The sequence below is a fragment of the Poecile atricapillus genome, chromosome 26, assembly GCF_030490865.1.
Source record: "Poecile atricapillus isolate bPoeAtr1 chromosome 26, bPoeAtr1.hap1, whole genome shotgun sequence".
Taxonomy (NCBI): domain Eukaryota; kingdom Metazoa; phylum Chordata; class Aves; order Passeriformes; family Paridae; genus Poecile; species Poecile atricapillus.
Genome location: NC_081274.1, coordinates 2,913,723 through 2,938,892, shown reverse-complemented (window position 1 = coordinate 2,938,892; position 25,170 = coordinate 2,913,723). Strand labels below are relative to the sequence as shown.

Genomic DNA, 25,170 nt, shown 5'->3' with positions numbered 1-25,170 from the left:
GCCATCCCTGGCTCCCCAAGCCGTGCCTTGAGCAGGACTCAGAGACAGGCTGTGAGCCCTTCCTTCCCTCCCTTGGAACAGGGGATTGCTTTTCCACAGCTCTTGTCCTGGTTGCTTGAGGGAAGTTTGGAGAGGCTCCATATCTAATTTTGCCAATTTCCCTGGGGCTGCCCACACTTGTGGGTTCACTTCAGCCTAGGCTCTGCCAGACATTTGACACAGAGGTACAACAGAACCAGCCTCTGTATCACCTTTTGCAACATTAATCTGAATTCCCAATTTAGCTATCAAATCCCTTCCCAGTAAATTACAACCACAATTCTGAGCAAATAAAAATTCCTGCATTTGAAACCCATGTCCCACATCTGCTAATAGTGTCTGAATAAAACACACCCACTCATCTTTCCCCCTTAGTGCCTTAATTTAAATATTCCTTAACAATATTCCCCTCTTAGGTGTAAGATTCTGAGTGGATGGAGAGGCCTCTGTGTCCATCAGGAAAGGTCTCCTCTGGATCCAGAGCCAGCCTGAATGTTCCCGAGGGCTGCAGTGTGGTGGGTCCCTGGTGGAATGGGAGCTGTGAGACCGCTAAGAATCCGTGTCCATCAAGGGCTGGACTTGCTGGTGCTGAGGGTGCTCCTGTCTGTGCTTGCAGTGTCCTTGTGCCCTGCAGCTGGAAGGCTGATTCCTTGCCAGGGGCTGTTTGGGTGGGCTGTCCCCTGGCCAGGAGGGCAATGCCTGTGCCAGGTGCTTGTGGCCGAGGGTGTCCCCTGGGTGCTGGGGCCCCCTTGGGCCCTGGGCTTGATCCCTCAGGGGCTGTAGGAAGTGTGCCATGGCCTTTGCCTTCAGCTTGGCCTTTTGCTCATCCCTTGCTGCATTCAGCTGCTGAGCCTTTGGGAGCAAGTGCTGCAGGGGCTTCTTGTGGCCCTGCTGCAGCCCCCCTCAGTGCCTGTGGGTGCTCATCGTGTGGCAGCTGCTGAGCTTTCTGCAAAATCCTTCCTTTCTGCAGGGACCCAGCACAAAATGCTTAAAAGATCATGTGGATCCTTGCAGGTGTAATCCCCATTTCTGAGCTGTTCCTTCCTGGTGCTGGCTGTGCTGAGGCTCCCCTCCCCAGCCCGTATCCCAGAGCCGGTCCCTGTCCTGCCGCAGTGTCCAAAGGCGGCCCCCCCGGCGGGCAGGGCCGGCAGCTCCACGGGGCCGGGCAGCGGCCGGGGCGTCCCGCAGCCTCCTGGGGGCCGGGGGCCACTGCCGGCCCTGCCCGGGGGGTGCTGGGGTCAGGCAGCGCCCGGCGCTGAGCCCCGGCTGCCCCACAGCCCCGGCCCGGCCCCACAGCTCCCCACAGGCCCCCAGCCCGTGCTCCCGGTGCCGCAGCTCTGCGCCCGCTCCTGCCGCTCCCAGCTCAGAGAAACCCCGTGATATCCTGACCTCCTTCTTTTCCTGTCCTGGAAAACTGGGATACAAAGGATCTGAGTCAGCTGGGAAATTCTGAGGATAAGACATCTTATATGAAACACATCCCAATCCTCAGTATTTTTTATTTCCTCTTCTTTTCTATCATCCTTTTTCTTACCCCATGGATTGCTCCTGCTGCTTCTGACTTAAAGCACATTCCTGCACACTCCCCTTCAGCCAATCCCTTCCCAGCACACCAACACCATCCATCCCCTGTTGTCTAAATCCCTTCTGGACTTCCCTTATTGCCCCCCTGGCTGTCCATGTCCTTAATTCCCTCTGGGAGAATGTGCAAACGACCTCCATATGCTCCCAAGGGACCCTTGAGAGATATTTTGGGGTCTTCATCCCTTTTGTCCAGGATACCCCTTGAGGGGAATTTGGGGAGGTGGGAGGGGGGAGCGCCAAGGCCGGGCCCCCCCGCGCTGTGGTGGCGGGAGCGGCTGCAGTGGGGAGCGAGTGCGGGCGGAAGCGGCCGAGAGCCCAGCGCTGCCCCAGGCCGAGCTGGCCCAGCTCCATCCGTGCCCCTGCGGTGGGATGCTGTGGGACTGGGGGGGAAGAGGGAGGCGGCAGTGGGTGCTGGGCCTGGGGGCAGGAGGAGAAGGGAAGGAGAAGCAGGGTTGAAGACCAGAATGTTCAAAGGATGCACGTGGGAGGACAAGGTGGGATTGTGCAGGAGGAGGAGAAATAGTAGGAGGAAGTGAAGTGTGAGGAAGAGTAGGGCCACAAGAGGAGGAGGAGGAGCAGGAGTAGGAAGCAGAACAAGGTTCCACCCTCCCTGTATGTGCAGTCCCAGGAGTGTTACTTTGCCCACCATCAGCAGGTGACTGGGGAGGGGATCCACGATTTTGATGAGGTTGAATCTTGGTGTTTCTGAACTTTATTGGGCTAAATGTTGGTGGTTTGTGTTTTTGCAGGGGCTGAATCTTTGTATTCTGGAGGGGATTGCCTGGATTTGGTGTTTGGGTAGTTTTTGATTTTTGTTTTGATGTTTGGAGGATATCTGGGCTGAATGTTGGTGTTTTGGAGATTCTTTCAGACACAAGATGACCAATGACTTTCTGAGATGAACTTGGGCAAGGAGGAATCCTCAGCCCAAGGTGCTCTCCTGTCTTTTTTTCCTCCTAACCAGGAATTTTCATTCCCAAGCTGTGTCCAGATGGAAGAGGAAGAGGAAAAGCCCCTGAGATGCCGCACAAGGAGGGGCTGCAAACCCAGCCCAGGGAGCTGCGAGGAAGAAAGATCCCCCCAGTGCCAGCAACACGGCCAGAGATCCAGCCAGAGCTCAGAGCTGGGGGAGAAGCCCCACAAGTGCTTGGAATGTGGGAAGGGCTTCATGTGGAGCTCTGAGCTGCTCCGGCACCAGAGGATCCACACTGGGGAAAAGCCCTACAAGTGTGGGGAATGTAGGAAGAGCTTCAGCCAGAGCTCCACCCTAAGGAATCACCAGAGGATCCACACTGGGGAACGACCCTATGAGTGTGGGAAATGTGGGAAGAGCTTCAGGGGTATCTCTTACCTGATGAGACACCAGGTGATCCACACAGGGGAACGGCCCTACACCTGCTTGGAATGTGGGAAGAGCTTTGGGTGGAGCTCCTACCTGAGGGCACACCAGCGCATCCACACTGGGGAGAGGCCCTACGAGTGTCCTGAGTGTGGGAAGAGGTTTCAGACCAGCTCCAATGTCCTCCTACATGAGCGGATTCACACAGAGGAGAGGCCCTTCCGCTGCCCCGACTGTGGGAAGAGCTTCAACCGCAACTCCACCCTCACCGTCCACCGGCGCATCCACAGTGGGGAGAGGCCCTACGAGTGTCCCCAGTGTGGGAAGAGCTTCTCACACAGCTCTGACTTGACCAAACACCAACGGAGGCACCAGTAAGGGAAGCCCTGCGAGTGCCCCGAGTGCAGGAAGAGCTTCGTGCGCTGCTCCAGCTCCATCCCCCATGGGAGGATCGGCGTTGGATGATCCCCAGTGACCCCCGTTGGGCAGAGCCCTGGTGATCCGTGGTCCTGGTGATCGGTGTTGGGGAGACACCTGGCTGGGAGGCTCCACATCTTCCTGGCTCCCTGTGGGCACCTGGATGAACACCGGGGCAGGAACATCCATTGGGACACAGAGCAACAATGGGAATTCCTTGGGAGGAGTGGATTTGTTGACTTTCAATTCTAGAGATCCTTTTGCCGTCACCTCAAGGAGTTCTGTGGACAGAGAAAATGGGGTGACACTGGGCTTGGGGGCCCCGACTGGAGCACACACGCTCTGGGGGAGGGGGAATCCGAATTTAGGGACCCGCCCTCACTTTTTGCTCAGGTAGAAGCTGAGCCCCAGCACCAGGAACACAAAGCCCAACATGGAGTCCCTGATCCCCATCAGGAAATTGCTGCGGGTGGCGTTTCACGGCATCCCTGGGGCATCTGCAGAGGTCATGATCCCCCCAAAACCTCTCACAGACACCCCAAGCCCCTACACAGACCCTCCCAATCTCCCCCACCCACCCAGGACCCTCTGAAACCTCCTTGGGAGTCACTAATTTTAAAAAATCAACAATTCTAGAAAAATTAGAAATCTTAGCTAGTGATAGGCCTTGCTGGAACTAGTTAGAGTTAATGATTAAGTGAAAAGCAGGATTTGAGATAATGAATCTTAGACTTAGGTAAAAAATTACTTTTCATTGTATGTGTGTTCAGCTGTGCTTATAATGAGAAAAGAGAAACTGATAAATGGGTTCAGGAAGATCACAGACCTTACATCTGGAAACCCATTTAAACGTCGCAAGGGAGAAAATTTGAGTTGTACCAAATGTCATTTGTAATGTCAACCATTGTAAAGGTAGAAAGGTGAGAGTGAGGAAGAGCCGTTTTCCTTCATCTCTTGATGACCCCTCCTCGCCAAAATGACCCCCTCCTCAAATTAGGGAGCCCACCATGCAGGCATAATGACATTTTAAAAACATTACCATTCATTTTTATCTGAAGTGGGGAATGGGAAGTGTTAGCATTATGAATATGTATTAGTATTTTGGATATTCAAGCCTTTTGTGAATAAAACCACACTGGAATCTTTTGTCAACTTGCAGTGTGTATTAAGGGGTGACTCCCACACTCGCCCAGTGCTGTGATTAAACATCCACTTTGTAACTTTAAACTGTTGGAGAGGTTTTTTCTCCATTAACAGATTGATATTGATACTAGATCAATATTGCTATTTTGCTAAATCACTGCCAGTCTCTTCCCAGCCTCCCCAGGACCCACCAGAGCCCCTCCTGTTCCTCTCAGGATCCCACAGCCCCCTCCCAATTTCCCCCCACTGCCCCAGGACCTCCAAACCCTCTCCCAGTCCCTTCCCAGCCCCACCAGGACTCATCAGGAACCCTCTCAGTCTCTTCCCAGCAGAACCAACCTCATCCCAATCCCTGCTTTCCAATGCCCAATCTCCTTCCAGCTCCTCCAGGCTCACTCAAATCCCTCCCAGTGACACCCAGCACCCCCAAACTCCCTCCCAGGGTCCAGCAGGACCCCCAGAACCCCATCCCACCCTCCCCAACATTCTTCAAACCCCTTCCCAGCCATCCTAAGCACCTGAATCCCTTCCCCAGTTTAAACCAGTCTATCTCAAACTCCCTCCCAGTTCCTCCCAGCACACCCCAGTCCCCCTCTGGGCCCCCCCAGTGCCTCCCCCGCTGCCCCCGGCGCTGTGGGGGCCGGGCCGTGCCCCAGTGCCGGCTCAGGGGGTGCTCCAGGCTGACGTGCTCCACCTGGCAGCTGGAGCTGAGCCCGCATTGCCGGGGGCGGTTTCCAGCAGCACCAGGAGCTGCTGGCTCCAGTCCCCGCTGGGGAGCACGGCAGTGGCCAGCACGTGGCCCGAGAGCTGCTGCTGGCCCTGGGAGCAGCTCAGCTGGATGTGGGCAGGGGAGAAATCCATCAGGGAGCAGAGCAGGCGGCCGGGGCCGGGCTGGGAGCTCGAGGGCACCAGCGAGATGGACACGCTGGGATGGGCACTGGGAGAGATCGGTGACAGACGGCGATCAGCTGGGGGGGAAATGGGAGAGATGGGTGAAGAGTGGTGTGGCATTGGAAGGGACTGGGAATGGACTGGCAGGGACTGGGGTGGCACTGAAAGAGATGAGAGTGGATACTGGGACACTGGAAGAGAGTGTGGAGGTCTGGGAGTGAAGTGGGAATGAACTCGGAAGAGACTGGGAATGGGCTAAAAAGGAGTGGGAGTGACTCTGGGGCCTCTGGGCGGGACTGTGATGGCACTGGGCGGGACTGTGATGGCACTGGGCGGGACTGTGGTGGCACTGGGCGGGACTGTGGTGGCACTGGGAGGGACTGTGGTGGTACTGGGAGGGACTGGGAATGAAGTGCGCGGCACTGGGAGGCCGAGTCCAGCGCGGGGCTGTCGGCTCTGTGGATCTGCCCGGCAACTGATGAGTCATCAGAGAGACGCGCTGTGATTGGCTGAGGGGCGGCAGATCCCCGGAGGAGCGAGATGGACAGGCGGGGTCACTGGGAGTGACTGGGATGGACTGGGAGAGGCTCGATGGTCTGGGAGAGCCACGGGAGCCATTGGGAGGCCCCGGGGATGGGCAGAAGGAAGGCTGAGGGCTCTGGGGTGATTCCCAGGGAGGGTTGGAAGGACATGGCCGGGCCCCTCTCTGTGCCCCACGAGCAGCGGCCCGGACAGAAAAGTTCAGGAGCGGGAGGAGGTGTTTCTCAAGATTGATTTTAATCCTCATTCTCCTGGTCTGATTTGCTCCGTCCTAAATTCAATTCATTTCCCCATGTCGGGCTGTTGTGCCCCTGATGGTGGTCCCTGAGTGACCTCTCCCTGCCCTTGTCCCGACCCACGAGGACTTGGATTTGGTTCAGTTCAGTGGAATTCATGGTGATTTGGGGGGAGCTGGAGCAAAGCAGCTGGAAAGCACAGTGGGCTTGACAAGGACTGAACCAGGGCAGGAGTTGGGGCTGCCTCGAGTGAGCTCTCACAGTGTGAACTTTCATGGGGTCTTTCTAAGGGAATTTTGTTGAAGTTTGACATTCATTAATAGAAAGCAGAGTCACAAGTGGAGCTCCGCTTTCAGCTTGAAATGAGGGGATGGAACGTGGGCACTGGGAATTCCGTAACCTCAAGTTGTTTTTTGATACTGGACACTTTAGCTTTGGCAATCTGAAGCCCTTCAGCAGCAATGTCTCTGCCACTCCCTGGTTTCTGGCTCAGACCCAGCTCGGAGCTTGGACAAGGTCTGGGCTTTGTCCTCTTGAGCTTTGGGAGCCTCCCGGGAAGCACCAGCCCTCCCCAGCCCACCCTTGGTAGGACTTTTTCTTTTCTCTCTCCTGACGATTTTATCCCCAAAACTGCCGTGGGAACGTTGTATCCAAGCACATCCTCCAGCGCTGCACTTTCCTCCTGTGAATTCCCTGTGCAGGGAATGTGTCTGTGCTTTTCCCTGCTCTGTTCACTGACAAACAAACCTGAGCCCGTGGGACTGTCAGAGTTCCTTCATGCAATGAAATCAGGTTGTGTTGATCATGGCATGTTCTGGAGGAGCTTTTCTTGGTGTGTCTTGTGCTGCTGGAAATGACACAAGAGCCAGGAGGGAACAGAAGCTGCTGCTGCCCGTTGGCTCAGGGCCAGGGAACCAAGTTGTGCTCCCGTGCAGTTGGGCCCTGCTGGAAGCAGAGCCGCCTTTCCCTTGAGCAGCTCAAGCTTGTGACAGCTCCAAACAGGAAACCTCAGCAGAAAACTCTTCCTCCAAACTCAGCTGCTTTCCCTCCTGCAGCTGTTTGGGAAAGAGCCTCAAAGCACAGACTCTGCTGGGAGCCATTGGTGCATTTCCTCCCTCCCGGCAGCAGCAGCAGCTCCTGAGCCCTTCACGGGCTCCTGTCCCTTCACAAACCCTTCAGCTCCCTTTGAACTCTCAGCAGTCACTAACATATGCATTTCTTTCATATTTAAGCTGCATTTAAACTTCTCTTTTTCTCTCCTCTCTATCCTTTTAATCTCCTCTTTATCTCCTTTAATCCCGTCAGCACCAGTAGGATGGGGATGGAGTCTTGGGGTGGGTGTGGGATGAACTGAGGATCCAGCAGAGAAGGGCAAGGCAGAGGGGAGAGGACTCAGCCAACCCTTCTCCTGCTCTCTCCTCCCCCAGGGTGCAGCTAAAGCAAGTCAGACTGGAAAGGATCCCACAAATGCTGTGTTCTCCTCCCTCTGAGCTTGGCTGGGGATCCTCAGCTTCAGCCTGGTGCAGTGGCTTAGATTCGCTAATTTGAGTTTTTTGGCTAAAGCACTAAATAATGTGGTGGGTTTAGCGCTGGCTGAAATCTCCAGGGCACTTACTCATTTCTCACTGTGAGATATGGATTAGGAGAAGGGTGTAATAAATTATTGTTGTATTAAAAATTCGGAGTGTATATAAGAAAGATATGTTTTGTAGGAACAAAACAAAATATAAAGCATGGAAAAGCCTCTCCTCAAAGTAGGATGAGGCTTTTCTCCAAGGAGTTGCTGATTGCCAGCAATGCCCAAGATAACTAACCCAAACTGGCCCATCAACCCAAACAAACACACAGGACACGGACCATCAGGAAAACAATGAAACTAGCTCGGGAAATTATCTACCTCCGGACCCAAGCAACGCCCTGCGGATTCCAGTGGGTAGAGAAACCGATCAGTGGGAAAAGACAAGTTCCAAAAGAAAGACTTCGCCAGACTTAAACATTTCTGTGTTGAAAAAGCAATCAGGGGAGACAAAGGAGGAAACCCGGCCGAGATACCCATCGGCACCAGCCCGGATTCCACCACCCTGTCATGAAAAACCTAACATTGCAACACACAGAGTCTCCTTTACATATGAGGAGATTCTGGCCGGACACGAGATAATGTCATCATTCTATGTCAGGAAATCCATTCACTGGACAATCAAGGACACTTGGTGAATGGAACCTGCCTGGAATTTTGGCCGGAGGACTTAAAAATCCTATAAAACCCCAATCCTGAGGATGCTCAGACGTGGATTTGGGAAACCTATACCTCTGGTGTAGACCCCTGTCCACCCAGCGCTGCGCTGATCTTTTTATTGTGGGTTTTTATCGCTGTTTTTACTTATTATTGTTTATTAATAAATTTCTCTTTGATTTTATCCCAAAATTGCCTTTGCATTTATAACAGATTGGTGCCGTGACTCGGATCGGAAATACTGTGGGAGAACCTCGCTATCCAGGGGGGTACCCCCGCTGATTTCAGCGGCCTGGGAAGCCGAGAACCTCCGCAGTTCACTCCGACATCCGAACCAAATTTAGGCTGAGGTAAAAACCACAATAAAAGAGGATACGGATCCAAGAAGAGCTCGGGAAAAGAAGCCGCGGCTTGGTAGCTCATAAAAAGTCAGTTGTGCACGAAGACATCCTCGCAAGAAAATTGCTGTAAGTACTGCGAGGTTGAGCGGGGTGATTGGGCAAGCGTGTGTGAGACGTGATCTGATCACGGAGCGAGTGCGGACTCCAAAAGTCGCGGTTCCATCCTCCCGCGAGGGAATTGGCCGGCCACGGAGGAAGCGAATCGGTGTGAGAGGACTCTCTCTACGCGTTTGTAAAGCCTGGGGCCAAAGGGGTGCTCTGGGGGACCGATCACAAAGGGCTGGAAGAGGAAGAAGACGTCCAGTAGAGCTCGGGAAAGAGTAAACTCTTCTAGCAATTAGGATCCAGGAGAGGTCCGAAGGAGAGATCAAAGCGCTAAGAAAAACCCCGGAACAGCAAACCGCGAAGGTGAGTATTAGCAGACTTTTGACTCTCAAACCACAAACACAACGCAGAGTACTAGGTAAGACTCTTGGTTTTTTTCTTCACCATGGGACAGAAAAAGAGTAAAATGCAAAAGCCAGTAGATAAGAAAAACCCTTCCATAGAAACGAAGGAATTGTTAGACATCCCACCAGAAAGTCCTTTAGGTTGGTTGTTAAAATATTGGGAAAATTGCCCTGAGAGGAAAAAGAAGTCCAAGGCAAAAATGATCTACTATTGTGCCGAGGTTTGGGGTGAACAGGAACTGAGACCCCATCTCACTTGGCCAATATTAGGAACGTTTGAAAAGTGGACGTGCAATGAGTTACTCTCTTATGTAGAGAGCAAGGTTTCCTCGGACTCCGAGGAAAAGGAATATGCCAGACTCTGGCTAAAGGCCAGAGTAGGACTATTTCCGATGAAACTAAAAAGTGAAACAAAAACAGAAACCTGGGAGCCCCTTGATCATTTACCCCCTCCATACCACGGGCCGGCAGGGTCTCCCGTGGTGGATCAAGTGGTGCCATCAGCTCCCACGAGCTCGCCAGCGCAACAAGGTGAAGCACACACATCGCGAACAGGGGAACCGGCGCCAGCAGTGGTTCCGGTGGCCCCTCCTCTGGCTCCTCCTGTGGGAACCGCAACCGCCGCTGTTTCCCCAGAAACCATGGTAGCGCAAAGTCGGGGATCTCCGTATCCCCCATTGCCCGTCCCGCTGCCCCAGCCAGGTTCCTCGAATTTGGCAAGGGGAATCCTTCATAATAACCTAGTGGCGACTGATTGTTCATCAGCAATAAAGGAACAAACTCTCAAAAACCCCTATTCCCCCCCCGCAAGCAGGACTCGGTTTAAGTCTAGACAGATGAGTGAAGAATGGGAAGAGAATGAGAGTAGGCACAGAATGTTCCCTCTCAGGGAAGTGCCTACTGCTCCGGGAGTGATTGGGTTTGTGAATGTACCCCTAAATTCAGGGGATGTGCGAGCGTTTAAGAAAGAGATGGGACGATTGTTAGATGATCCGTTTGGAGTAGCAGAGAGATTGGATGAATTTTTAGGCAGTAGCATTTATACATATGAGGATCTCATGGCTATCTTGAGATCTCTGTTTAGTCAAGAGGAAAGAGAAATGATTAAACAGGCTGGTATCAGAGACTGGGAGCGGCGAAACCCTCAGGGAACGCCAGGCGACCAGAAGTGGCCGAGCGTAAGCCCGAGTTGGAGCGCCCAAACAGAGGATGGCAGAAGGAGCATGAATGATTTAAGGAATATAATTGTGCAAGGAATAAGGGAAGCGGTTCCCCGGGGCCAAAATATTAGTAAGGTGTTTGGGGAATGTCAGGGGAAGGAGGAATCCCCCACCGAGTGGTTGGAGAGATTGCGGCGAAGTCTGCAGATTTATTCTGGGACAGACCCTAGCTCTCCGGTAGGAGAAGTGTTACTCAAAACACAATTCGTGGCGAAATCATGGGAGGATATTAGAAAGAAATTAGAAAAGATTGAAGGGTGGCAAGAGAAAGGTCTCCAAGAGCTTCTAAGGGAAGCTCAAAAGATTTACATGAGGAGAGAGGACGAGAAACAGAAACTTCAGGCCAAAATACTAGTGGCCGCAGTAAAAGAAGCTCAGAAACAAGAACAGGCGCACGGCAAGTTTAAAACAGCGCCGAAAAAGCCGCAGGAGCCACAGAAGGATGGCTCCGCCCCGCGGAAAGATCCCCCAGAATGTTTTTACTGTAAGAAAGTAGGACACTTACAACGGAATTGCCGCCAGAAAATAAAAGATGAACAAGTATTTCAAGAAGATTAGGGAAGTCTTGGGCTCTTTCAGATGGGGACGATAACAGCTAAAGAGCCCTTGATAAAGTAAAAAGTGGGTCCCCATCGTGAGGAAATAGAATTTTTGGTTGACACGGGAGCTGAGAGAAGCACCCTGCAAAAATTACCCAGGGGATGCGTAGCAAGTAAAGAAAAGGTAGTGGTAATCGGTGCGAAGGGAGATCCCTTCAAAGTTTCTGTAATTAAAGATGTGGAAATAGAGTCTGAAAATAAAATATGCCTAGGAAATTTGTTATTAGTAGAAGAAGCCGATTACAATTTGTTAGGAAGAGATATGATTGTCTCGTTAGGTATAAACATTGTTGTAAAGAATTCTGAATTAGTAATAAAGATATTTCATTTAACTCCGAAAGATGAAAGGGAAATTGATCCCAAAGTGTGGCATTCAAAAGGGGAGGTGGGGAAATTAGATATCACCCCCATCAAAATTGAAATAGAAAACCCAGAGGACCCGATAAGGGTAAAACAATATCCCATCCCGATAGAAGGGAAAAGGGGTTTGAAACTAGTAATTGATGACCTCCTTAGAGGAGGTACCCTCGAACCCTGCATGTCCCAACATAACACCCCCATCCTGGCAGTAAAGAAAGCGGATGGGAGCTTCCGACTGGTTCAGGATCTCAGGGCAGTAAATGCTAGAACCCGAACCAGGTTTCCGGTAGTGGCAAATCCTTATACTTTACTTAACAGACTCTCACCCGAGGATGTATGGTACAGTGTAATTGATTTAAAAGACGCATTCTGGACTTGTCCTTTGGATGAAGGGAGTAGGAATTTCTTTGCCTTTCAGTGGGAGGATCCGGACACGAACAGAAATCAACAATTAAGGTGGACGGTCCTCCCCCAGGGGTTTGTGGAATCACCCAATTTATTTGGACAGGCATTGGAACAATTACTTACTGAATTCATTCCAGAGGAAGGGACAAAGCTCTTACAATATGTAGATGATTTATTAATTGCTGGAACCATGGAGGAAAAAGTCAGAAAAAGTACAATTTCATTGTTGAATTTTTTGGGAAAAAAGGGTTTGAAAGTATCAAAATCCAAACTGCAGTTTACGGAGCCCGAGGTAAAATATCTGGGACATTGGATTTCTCAGGGGAAAAAGATGTTAGATCCTGACAGAGTGGCTGGGATTCTCGTGCTCCCAGCCCCAAAAACGAAAAGACAAATCAGGCAATTTTTAGGGCTCCTGGGATATTGCAGACAGTGGATTGAAGGATACAGCGAAAAAGTAAAATTTTTGTATGAGAGATTAAACACAGATAGAGTGAAATGGACCACTCAGGATGAAAGCAAGTTTCAGGAATTGAAAACTGCACTCATAACTGCCCCTGTTCTAACCTTGCCAGACACAAACAAAGAATTCCAGCTATTTGTTGATGTAAGTGGACAAACAGCCCAAGGAGTTCTGACCCAGGAGTGGGCAGAAAAGAAAAAGCCCATAGGATTTTTATCAAAAATCCTAGATCCAGTCAGTCGAGGGTGGCCTACTTGCTTGCAAGCAATTGTTGCAGTAGCTCTGTTAGTTGGGGAAGCAAAAAAGATAACTTTTGGAGCCTCTTTAACAGTCTACACCCCACATGATGTAAGAAATATCTTACAACAAAAAGCCGAGAAATGGCTAACTGATTCAAGACTTCTGAAATATGAAGCCATGCTAATTAGTTCACCAGGCCTCGAGTTGAGGACAACTACTGCCCAAAACCCGGCGCAGTTTTTGTTTGGGGAACCAACAGGTGAGCTATTGCATGATTGCATTGAAGCAGTAGAATTGCAAACTAAGGTAAGACCGGACCTGGAAGATCAAGAGTTAGAAGGGGGGGAAAAATGGTTCATTGATAGTTCATCAAAAATGGTAGAAGGAAAAAGAAAGTCAGGTTATGCCATCATAAATGGTAAGACCGAAACAAATCATAGAATCAGGTCCCTTGCAGGCATGCTGGTCGGCTCAAGCCTGTGAACTATTTGCACTCTTAAGAGCCCTCAAAGGCCTGAAGGGAAAAAGGGGAGCTATTTTCACGGATTCAAAGTATGCATTTGGGGTAGTGCATACTTTCGGGAAAATATGGGAAGAAAGAGGTTTAATAAACACCAAGGGAAAAAGATTAATACATGGAGAAATAATTAAACAAATTTTAGAAGCTATCAGAGAGCCCCAGGAGATATCCGTAGTCCATGTAAAAGGACACCAAACTGGGTGGCGGTTTCACACCAGGGGAAACAATCTAGCGGACAAAGAGGCGAAACGAGCTGCGTTACTGGCGGTAAGTATTCCCGAGATCAGTCCCAAAGAAACCCCAGAAGTGTCCGTGCTTCCTTCAGAGAAGGAGCAAGAAGATTTCAAGAAGGTAGGTGGATATTTTAAAGAAAATAAATGGTGGTTGCCAGACGGGAGGGAGCTGGTTCCAAAAAGTATAGCGAGAGGAATACTCAGGAGATTGCATGAACAAACCCACTGGGGAACCAGAGCACTGGCTGAACAATTTTTAAAATTTTTCGGATGTAAAGGAATCTTTGAACTTGCCAAGCAAGAGGTACAGGGGTGCGTGATATGCCAGAAAGTAAATCGTGCCAATTCAAAACAAACAAATTGGGGTGGCCGACCACTTTCGTATAGGCCATTCGAGAGAGTCCAGGTAGATTTCACGGAACTACCAAAGATTGGGAGAAATAAATATTTATTAGTGATAGTGGATAAACTGACACATTGGGTCGAGGCATTTCCCAGAGCAAAGGCTACGGCCCAAACCGTGTCTAAAATTCTACTAGAGGAAATAATTCCTAGATATGGGATAATAGACCATATCGATTCGGATCAAGGGACTCACTTCACCTCCAAAATCATTAAACAACTGTCAGAAGCATTGGGAATCAGATGGCAATATCACACCCCCTGGCACCCTCAAAGCTCGGGACAGGTAGAAAGGATGAATCAAACATTAAAATCGCAATTGTCCAAATTAATAATCGAAACAAAAATGACTTGGGTCCGATGTCTTCCTTTAGCTTTGTTAAACATCAGGACCATGCCTCATTCTGAAACCGGTTTATCCCCTTTTGAAATGCTATATGGAATGCCATATAGGCATGGGATGCCGGTGGCACACCCTCAAATAGAGGATGTGCAATTACAACCTTATCTCATTTCTATAAATAAAAATCTACAGGAACTCCGGAAAAAAGGATTGATTCCTCAGAGCACAACATTGGGATTTCCAATTCACAAAATCCAGCCGGGCGACAAAGTATTGATTAAAGTGTGGAGGGAACTTCCCCTCAGTCCTCATTGGGAAGGTCCCTTCCTCGTTCTCCTGACCACGGACACTGCTGTGCGAACGGCCGAGAAAGGGTGGACTCACTTCTCTCGGGCCAAGAAGGTTCCGGATTGCCAAGCCCCCGAGTGGAAGATCACCACCCCGCCAGGAGATTTGAAAATCAAGCTCCGAAGGCACCACAAATGAACAATAGCGAGAGGATAAGTTGCAATATCCGCGATTGTTATTGTTTCCCGTTTATACATTTTAAGTGCGCTTATTGTAAGCAGATTTGGGTAACTCATTGCATAAGGGGTTATAAACCGAGGGGATTGTGCACTAGGTGCTACGAGAGGGAGTTAGACCAGACCAATCAATTCCTGATACTTGCAACTCGAGCGGGCCTTTTGGAACTTGACTCTCCGGAGTGGTTCCTGTTTTACCAAAAAGGATTAGGGGGTCAGCTTGATTGCAAAGCAGACCCCTTGGAAATTGAGTGCCGGAGGACCGTAAAAGTACCTTGTAGATTTGAACCAGTTAAAGCATCTCGGTGGGCAACCTTCAAGCGGAGGTTTGCCATCAGGACATCAAGGGCCCCTGAAGACAGTCCTTGCTGCCGGGAAGATGGTTATCCCCGCCGTATACTTTTGTACGGGCGGAGGGAATGGCAGAGGGATACAATTGTGGGGAATCCTGATGTCCCTGAGCCTAGTCATGTACTCGATCAAGAGAATAGAGGCCGAGGCCCCCCCAGGGGAGGCTCCCCAGGGGAAGTGTGAGCAGTGTCAGACTGCCCCAGAAAACGAGCTCTTGACCAAGTGCCCTTCAGAACTACATGCAGGTATTTGTTGGTTAAACGGCACTCAGTTCGAATTGTGTAAATCAAAAAAGAAAATCTGGTGCTCGAACTCGAGAGTAAGTATCAAGGAAAAACCCATTCGGAACTTGGAAGAAATAGGGGCTGTTGAGACCCGCTTCCGAAACAAAAGAGAAATAAAGGGAATTCCCCCAATCGAGGTCTGTGGACAGTGTAATAAGACTGTCTGGATTGGGGGAAAGAAGCACTCGACGTTTTTGGCATACCACCGAGTTAACCCTACCTGCTACAATGAAGCAAGCTTAAAACCGTGCATGATGGGGGGAAAGCTGTACTGGGAAGGGAAAAATGTGAAACACGAGACAAGGCTGACATTCAATAATGAACCCATAATTTTGGAATTATTGAAGTCAGATGATGAGAACTCGTGTCTTCAATTTGACCCAGTGTTCTGCTTTTCAAAGGATGAAAAGGGATTAGATCCAGAGAGTAAAATAAAGCAAATAGCTATAGACTTAAAACGAAAAGAAATGGAAAATAAAAAGAAAAGGCTGGAGCAAGAGAGGTTAAACTCTCTCAGTGAACAATATGAATTATTAGAAAGACAATACGATAATTGGAAATTACCCAGCCCTAACCAAAACTTGTTTGTTGATCTAATGCAGGAAATAGCCACTGAATTAGGTATATCCAACTGCTGGATATGCGGTGGTTTAAAATCAGCGGAGAGGTGGCCATGGAAAGGAGAGGGATTGACCCCGGAACAAATATTAAAAGGGACAGAATTAAAATTCTCAAAAACTACCCGGAGGCCAGAAGGATGGGTCATAGATGACCGAATAATTGGGACGTTTTGCATTAGCCGGGAGGGAAAAGAGTTTACCGATTTGGTAGGATACACTCCGTGTGTGAATACACTCACAGTAAACTCAGAAAAGAAAACAAAAATCTGGCACCCGGAATCACCCGAAGGATATTGGATCTCCTATCGGGAAAACAATTGCGAGTGGGTAGAGACTATCGGATTATGTTGGAACAAGAAGCCGGGGGCCAATCCCTTCCATGTTTTCATAGGCCTGAGGGATTATTGGGAGGATCCGGCAAAAACTAATAAAAACTGGGAAGCTCCCGATGGAATTTACTGGATATGCGGGAAAAAGGCATACAGTGAATTACCTCAGAAGTGGAAAGGGTCATGCACACTGGGACTAATTCGGCCGTTTTTCTTCACCCTACCAAAAGATGAAAGTAAATCCCTAGGGGCTCCCCTCTTTGAAACATTAGCTCGACAAAAGAGGGACCTAAAAAAGATATTACCGATAGCAGGAGGGAGCCAGAAATGGAACGAGGAGGAATGGCCGGCCGAGAGAATCATACAATACTATGGTCCGGCCACTTGGGCGAATGATGGCAGTTGGGGTTATAGAACCCCCATTTATCTTCTGAATCGGCTCATTCGACTGCAAGCGGTAATGGAGGTAGTTTCAAATCACACCTCAGAAGCCCTGGAACTCCTAGCAAGGCAACATTCTCAAATGAGGGCCTTTGTTTACCAGAACAGACTGGCCCTCGATTACTTGCTAGCTGAGGAGGGAGGGGTGTGCGGGAGATTCAATGAATCAGAGTGTTGCATGGAAATAGATGATTATGGCGAGACTATAAAGGGACTAGCTGCGGAAATCAAGAAAGTGGCACATGTGCCAGTTCAAAAATGGAATTCTATTCTACAAGCCTCTTGGTGGGACCAAATTTTCGGTCAAGGGGCTTGGTGGAAAAAGCTAATGTTCTTTATAGGATGTTCAATAGCCGGAATCATCTTTGTGCCTTGTTTAATTCCTTGTCTGGTTAGGCTAATACAATCTGTAGTGCAAGGAATGCAAATTGCCGCCCTCCCAATAGATCCGGAAAAATCACAAGATAAAAATGCCCTTCTTTCTAAATTACTGGTTTTAGAAGAAGAGAAAGAGAGTAATAAGGCATTAAGGGCCTTAGAAAAATTTGAAAACGAACATATGCTGACCACTAAAATTGACAATTAGACAAAGAAAAAAAATGATGATGGAAAAAGGAGTAAGAAAAGGATACTTTTCTTTAAAAGAAAGTGTGAAAATAACGAATTTTTAAATGTGATAAATTATTAGGTGGGGGACTGTAATAAATTATGGTTGTATTAAAAATTCGGAGTGTATATAAGAAAGATATGTTTTGTAGAGACAAAACAAAATATAAAGCATGGAAAAGCCTCCCCCCCAAGTGGGATGAGGCTTTTCTCCAAGGAGTTGCTGATTGCCAGCAACGCCCAAGATAACTAACCAAAACCGGCCCATCAACCCAAACAAACAGACAGGACACGGATCATCAGGAAAACAATGACACTAGCTCGGGAAATTATCTACCTCCGGATCCAAGCAACGCCCTGCGGATTCCAGTGGGTAGAGAAACCGATCAGTAGGAAAAAGACAAGTTCCAAAAGAAAGACTTCGCCAGACTTAAACATTTCTGTGTTGAAAAAGCAATCAGGGGAAACAAAGGAGGAAACCCGGCCGAGATACCCATCGGCACCAGCCCGGATTCCACCACCCTGTCATGAAAAACCTAACATTGCAACACACAGAGTCTCCTTTGCATATGAGGAGATTCTGGCCGGACACGAAATAATGTCATCATTCTATGTCAGGAAATCCATTCACTGGACAATCAAGGACACTTGGTGAATGGAACCTGCCTGGAATTTTGGCCGGAGGACTTAAAAATCCTATAAAACCCCAATCCTGAGGATGCTCAGACGTGGATTTGGGAAACCTATACCTCCGGTGTAGACCCCTGTCCACCCAGCGCTGCGCTGTTCTTTTTATTGTGGGTTTTTATCGCTGTTTCTACTTATTATTGTTTATTAATAAATTTCTCTTTGATTTTATCCCAAAATTGCCTTTGCATTTATAACACATAGCTAAAAAGTATTTAACATATAATATTCATCTGCGAAAGCCAATATCACAATACAAATTTATAACAAGTTTTCTGAGAAGAAGATGAAGTTTGAGTGGTTTTTCGGGAAGCAGGCTTTGAGATGTAGAATCGTAGTGAGTTTTCTTTTTAGTCTGCGTAGTTTTTTTTGGGAAACCAACATTGAGATGTATGGTCCTGGAGAATCAGATCAGGTCGGTATCAGGCGTTAATCACAGGGTCCTTAGAGCGCTTATCTTGCTTGGGTGGACCCAGCTCTTCTCAGTGTTATCTTAATTGCTGGGTCATTCTCTTGCAAATTCCTGGTTTTCCAGCAGCTGCTTTTGCAATCTTAAGTTGCTTGTGGTTTTTGTTTTACATAAAACATGCTTTTATACTTGATTTTGTACAAGTATAAAATATGCTTTGATACTTGATTATATTTTTGTACAATAAAACACAAATTATACCAACATATATTACACAACCATACACTCCACTGCCCAAACCCTGTCCCTGTTCGCTTACCCACACTCAAACATGCGTCCATTTTTCACTCACACGTGCTCAAAACACCATGGGTTTTTGTGCTCTGGGCATCCCATCCTCGTTGCCAAGAACATCATGGGTGCTGGAAGATGCCCGTGCACAAAATTGCAAAGCAAGTCTTATTTTATTAGTTGCTGTTGCAAATAATACCTACAAACCTCTGGATTGGTGAAAAGCCACTGAGCAGCGGCAGGAGATGGAGCATGGTGCTCCAATGGGAGGGGCAGGCAGGCCATGCACCTTCAGGGCATGCCCTGCATCAAAAAGGCGTGCATTTTGTCCTTCTTGCCTCTCCTCTGCAGAACCAAGCCTCCTACCTTCTCCCCTGGAGTGGAATTTTCCCAGTTACCATGTCATCTCACCCTTGGCCAGTACAGGAGGTAAGGTCACCATGCCAATAACAGCCTCATTGTTACTGTTCCTCTTTCACAGGCTAACTTCCCATCAATTGATCAATCCGTTGTTCCTCTTAAGGGTCAAATTCCCAGCAGTCGACCCATAAGGTTTCCTTCAAAGTCTGTTCTTTGTCATCCTGTTGGTGTGCACAACAGAGGACCAAATACGGCAGGGCCTTAGACACAACTTTGCTCCCTGACACACACAGGCTCCTTGTCCCACTACTGGCCTTCAGTAACACCTTTAACTCCACAATGCTGTGGATCCAGGCCTTCAGCACAGGGACCTTTCCAGCCTGATCTGCGCTCCTTCCTCTGTGTCTCTGCACAAAACACGGTGCAGGAGAGAACGGCAGGAGGGGCCTGTGTGTCACAGCGCTCCGGATTTGTGACCCTTCAGCTCCACAGAGATGCAGGTTAAGTGAAAAAGGCAAACTGTTTATTAACAGGGATGAACTGGAAAGGGAAAGAAGGGGATGGGCATGGACTGAGGGCTGGAGGGAAGGAGCTGTCAAAAGGGAGGAAGAATAGAGGGAAAAAAGGGGATGGGCACAGTCTGAGGGCTGGAGGGAGCTATCTACAGGCTGGGAGAGGGCTGAAGCCCCGTGAGAATCCCACAGGCTCAGCTGTGCCAGTTGTCTCCAGTGGCACTGGGAGGTGGTGTCCTCTTCAGTGTCTCCTGCTGCTGTTCTTGGGACACTTGTTTACTGGCAAACTGAGCTTGGATATTCTGGTTGCTGTGGGATGGAGTGGTGTCTTTCCTCGGGGCTTCAGTGGCTGGAAGAGAGAGGAGGAGAGGCACGGTCAGGGCATGCATCTGCAGGGATCCTAGGAGACATTCCTCCCAAGGACATTCCACCTGGCTCTTGCAGTGGCCACAAGAGAGGACCAGACAACAGGATCAGCCAGAAGGTGCTGGCCACAGCTCCCACCCATGTCCCTGAAATCTCTCTGCTCTCTGCCCACACCGCCCTCACCCAGACAGGGAACGAAGCACTCTGCAGCTGGGCCAGGGATTGCAGCTCCCTGCCCAGGCATTGCAAGTGCCCCCCGCCAGCCCCCAGTGCCAGCCTGCTGCTCTCACTCACCCTCACTGAGGGTCTGCAGCTCTTCCTTGTGCGCCCTTGTTCATGAACATCCTGACCGTGCCTGGGAACACAGAGCCTGTCAGGGCCCCAGCAGCACAGCTCCCTGCCAGCGGCGCTGCCAGCCCTGGGGCCACACGGCCTCCCGCCCCGGCAGGGCTCAGCCCGGGCCCTTGCCGCATCCTGACTCAGCCCAAGGGCACGGCTGCCAGAGGCCGGCAGCAGCAGCCCCGAGGGCAGCCGGGGCTCCAGGGCACCGGGCCCGGGTGCCGCTGCCGGGGCAGCAGCCGGGGCTGGGGCCGAGCTGCGGCGGGGCGGGGAGGGAGCCCGGGCTCGTGGCTCACCGATGAAGCTGACGGCCGCCTCTCGCAGGGACTCCTGTGGGCTGTCCAGATATGGCAGGGCCCGGCTCACCTGCTCGGCCGCTCGGCTCTCGTCCTGTGCCAGCTGCAGAGAGCGGCAGGAGGGAAGGGTTGGTGCGGGCTCTGCCCCTCGGCCGGGCGCTGCCTGCGGCCAGCCCCGGCCTCCCGTGCCCGCCCAGCCCTGAGGCCCGGCCAGCAGCCCCACTGGGCTGGGGCTCTATCGACACCCGGCTCGGGGCCACAGGAGCCTGGAGAGGAACCCGTGTGGCCCAGGGAAGGGAGCAGCATGTGGGGCACAGGCTGGCTCCCCTGGGTGCAGCACTGGGCCACAGCTACCAGCCCCACACACTGAGCACTGGGGCCAGGGAGCTTCTCCAGGCTGAGGCTGGGGTTTCCAGGCCGTCCTTTACCACACATTCGGCGATCTTCGACAGATCCTCTGTTGGCAGCACACACAGGAGCTCTGTGTTCTTCAAGAAGGTGGCAGCACAGTGCAGGGTTTCCCGAGAGGCCTGGAGAGATGCAGAGATGGCATTGCTGCCCAGGGCACAGGAGTTGCATCCCTGTGCCAAGGCCAGGAGGAAGCTGCAGCCTGGGAGGCAGCAGAGCAGGAAGCAGCCGAGCCCCCTCCCAGAGATCAACCAGCATCACACAAAACCTCACATCAGCCACGCGCAGGTTCTCATCGTGGCAGTGCAAAATGAGTGGGAGCAGGCTCTGCTTCACAATTCCCTCCATCGCCTTTTTTCCCTCTTCCACTACCAGGTTCATGGCCTTGCAGAAGAGGTGAATGGAGAGCACCTGCACGTGGCTTTTGTCCTGGAGGAAAGAAGGAGGAAAAGATCTCAGCGCCAACTTCTCCAGCCCACCTGGGCAAAGGCCTGAAAATCCACAGGACCAAAGTTTGTGTGGGCAGTAGCCAGTGCCCGTGGCTGGGGCACAGAGCCTTACATGGTCAAAGAGAGGCACAAGTGGCTCAGCAATCTTGGGGGCAGCATTCCTTGATAAACGAAGATGTTTTCTCTTGAGCAGATTTGTGAACACAGACAGAGACATGCTGACCACTTCTCCGTCTGTGTCACTCAGCAGCTGCAGGACGCTTTTACACAGTCTGCGTATAGGTCTGGCCTGTGTGGAACACAAGGCTGTGCTGGGAAGCCCTGAACGGCTGCAGTGCCAAGACCACCCTGGCACTGCAACCCCACCCTGCTGCTGCTGGGCCCAGAGGCCAAAGGCCTGTCCCAAAGCACTCAGGCAGGTGAGGCAGGAGAGCTGGGAGCAGCTGCCTCAGCTCCTGAATCACAGCCAGCCCAAGGGGCTGCTTTGCCCAGCACAGCTTCAGCCGCTGCCCCGTTCTCACCAGCGAGGGTTCCTTGCTGAGCACCACGAGGCCTCTGAGCGCCAGGCGACACCTCTGCCTGCACTCGCTCTGCAGCTGCCTTGACGTGATCTCAAGGACACAGTACCCACAGTCACTCAAGTTTAGGCAATCCAGGACCTGAAAGGCACAGGGCAGTGACAGGGGAACCAGCCGGCAGGAGCCTGGAACTGCACAGGGCTGGGCCCAGGCAGCAGCACAGGGCGCGGGCACCGTCCCAGGCAGCTGTGGCTATGCAAGGGGACAGGGCTGGCAGGCAGCTCAGCAAGGTAGTGCTGGCCATCAGGCTCACCTCCACAAGGAATGCCAGGGAGGACAGATCCCAAGGTGCCTCCTCCCTGATGAGCCTCCGGATAAATTGGTGTGCAACATGGTAACACAAGGGCGTCAAGTCACGGCGCATCACCCTGGAAGGGGGGAAATGGCACCAAGACAATGAGGTGGGGGGTGGGGGGGCAAACCTCTCCCAGGAATGACTCACGGAGATCTGGCCTTTCCCCAGCATCCCTGGAGGGACTTGTGGGTGTTTTGGGACCATGGGGCTCCTTCTGGGCACCCTCCTCTCAGACTTCTCCAGTCTGCTCAGCCATCCTTCAATGGCAAAGCCCTCTGGCCAGGACCACAGGGACTGTGGTAGGGCACCCTGGGCACAGGGCACACATTTCAGAGGCAGTGGTGAGAAGGGGTCTCACCTGGCCAACAGACCCACGGCATAGTGCTGGGTGTCAGCACGGAGCAGCGTTTCCCAGCCACACTTGCGCTCCATGGCCATCAACTCATTGTCATAGTGCAGAAAGCAGAGCAGAGCCTTCATGGCCTGCGCTGCAAACCTGTGTGCAGAGCAAAGCCCAGGTCACATTGGGTGAATTGGTGTCAGCCACAGGGGCATGGGAAGGACAGGAGGACTGGCACCTGTTGGGTTTTTTGGGAAGGTGGTGTTCCTGCTGGCATGCTCTCCAGAAGTTATCAACTTCTGCTGGCATCAGCTGTGTGGTGGTGAAAACTTGCAACAGCAGAGCCGTAAAGAGAGAGCTGGAATAATGCATCATCGCCTCATGGCGCTGAGGCACTTGCAGAATCACCCAGAGCACCAGAGTTGCCTGCAAAAGAAGCACACCAAGACAGCGCTCAGTGCCAAGGCGTCCATGGGGCAGAGCCCAAGGGGAGATGCAGGGGGAACAGCGGGCCTGGTGCCCCCTGGGCCTGCCCCTAGCCCAGGTTTCAGCCCAGCCTGAGGCAAGGAGAGGATGAAGAGCTGCTGGAGAAGCGACCTAGGGGACAGTCAAGGCCAGTTCCACAAACTCACAGCCAGAGCAAAAACGTCCTTGTTGTCCTCATCAGAGGTGCAGATGCTGCAAAGTGGCCAGTTCTCCATCACATGGAGCAGAGTTGGCAGCACCTTCTCCATTGCTGGTCCTGATGAGGCTATGGTTTGCCACATCACTGCAGCAGCTCTGTGAGATCAGAGCTCTGTGTCAGGGGTGTCTGAGTCACAGAGCCATGCCCTCTGTAGCTGTGGGGTCCCAGGTGACAAAGCCCCAGTGCCCTGAGGGGCAGGGAGGGAGCATTGGCAGCAGCCTCAGGAAACAGAGGGGCCCGAGGCTCCTGGAGCTCTCTGCCTGTTGGGCAGAGCCCATTGGACAGGCTGTGCAGGGCAATGGGCCCTAAAGGCCGGTGAGCCCTGAGCTCTCAAGGCACGTGGGCCCCATACCTGTCACACGATGGGGCACAGCGCAGGAGGGTCAGCACCACATCGTCCGGGTGTTCTTCAGCCAGCCTCACGATGTTAGTGGCCAGCCTGGCATCCACCGTAACGGAGCACATAAGACACTGGTGAATGCTCCGTACAATAGCTGGCACCTAGAGTAGGAATGGGGAAGACTTGGAGCGCTGTCCAAGGCAGCAGCTTCCCCAGCTTCTCCCAAGAAGTGCTTCCCTTCCTGCCACACTGTGCTGGCCTCAAAAGCTGAGGGGGCCCTGTGGATGTGGCTTGAAGGGGCACACGATCGTGCCAGACCTCCAGTTCTGGCCCCTGGCTGGCTACCTGCTGGTCAGAAGGAACACCCCCCTTTCAAAAACATCCGTATTAGGTGCGTGACTCACCATGGGAGGGGGCGTAGTGTCAGTATTTGTGATGCCCTGAGTCTCTCTGGTGTTTGGAATGGCCGTGTCCTCAGTCAGTGCCACATCAGAGTTTGCCCTGGCATCACTCACCGCAGCATCAGAGTCTTGTGAGGGCGCAGCTGAATCTGGGCTGACATCAGGCTCTGCCTGGAGCTCAGTCAGCCCCGAGTCAGGCTCAGCTGTGCCCTCAGTTCCCTTGGGGCTGATCTTTCTATGCCGAATTGGCAGGAACCGGCGGAACCTCTGTGCAGAATGAACAAAGGACAGGGAAGAGAGGCATGTTCCAAGGAGTGCTCCATGTGCAGAGCTGGGCTGAGCAGTGACAGCAGGCCCAGCCCAGGTGGGGATGGCTGCAGGTACCTTCAGCATTTTGCGGAAGCGGCCACGGGCAGGCTCCTGCTCTTGTGTCCTGTCCATGGCTGCATCTGTCAAAGAGCAGCCAGAGCTGAGGGGCTGCGGGAGAGGCCGGAGAACGCAGCCCAGCCCTGCACTCCCCAGGCAGGGACAGCCCTGGGGTGGCTCAGGGGATGGAGCACGGCCACTGCCAGGGGTCAGACCCAGCCCATATTCCGTCCTGCCCTTGAGAATGTCCACATGGGATGGGATGGGATGGGATGGGATGGGATGGGATGGGATGGGATGGGATGGGATGGGATGGGATGGGATGGGATGGGATGGGATGGGATGGTGCAGGGCCCAGCTGGCTGCAGCTTCAGCCCTGCGGCCCAGCTCTGCCACTCACCATCCTGCCCTTGCTGGAACTGCTCTGGCTCTTCAGGGTGTTCTGCTGGGGCAGCTCCAGGGTCGGTGTTTCCGTTCCGTCGGAACACTCTGAATATCCTGAAGAATCTGCCCGCCATGACAAAATCGGGCCTTGGGAGCACCTTCTAAAGAGATGTCAACGGAAAGCTCCGGCTCACCAAGACCCACAGTCTGCTCACAACGTGAGCTGTAGGAGTTACGCCTCAGAAAAGCTCCGGGTCAGGCACTAACGAGTGGGCTGTGTGGGGGCTCCTCACAGCACCACTCTGGCGTGTCCTGTCCCGTCGCATGCACCAGGCACTCTGGTGTGCTCTTGTCACCGCCAGCTCTTGTCCATTCCACCGTTCCATTCCACGGTTACCAGGCTGTGCCGTGTCACTAACGGCCCTTGCACGCCCTGCCACCTTCCTGGTTCC

The 25,170-nt window shown here is 51.7% G+C and overlaps 2 pseudogenes; one reads left to right on the top strand and one right to left on the bottom strand.

The window, feature by feature from the left end:
- Positions 1–25,170, top strand: part of LOC131588521 (zinc finger protein 850-like) — a 497,145-nt pseudogene that overhangs the window by 389,209 nt on the left and 82,766 nt on the right.
- Positions 1–25,170, bottom strand: part of LOC131588505 (zinc finger protein 208-like) — a 911,601-nt pseudogene that overhangs the window by 834,931 nt on the left and 51,500 nt on the right.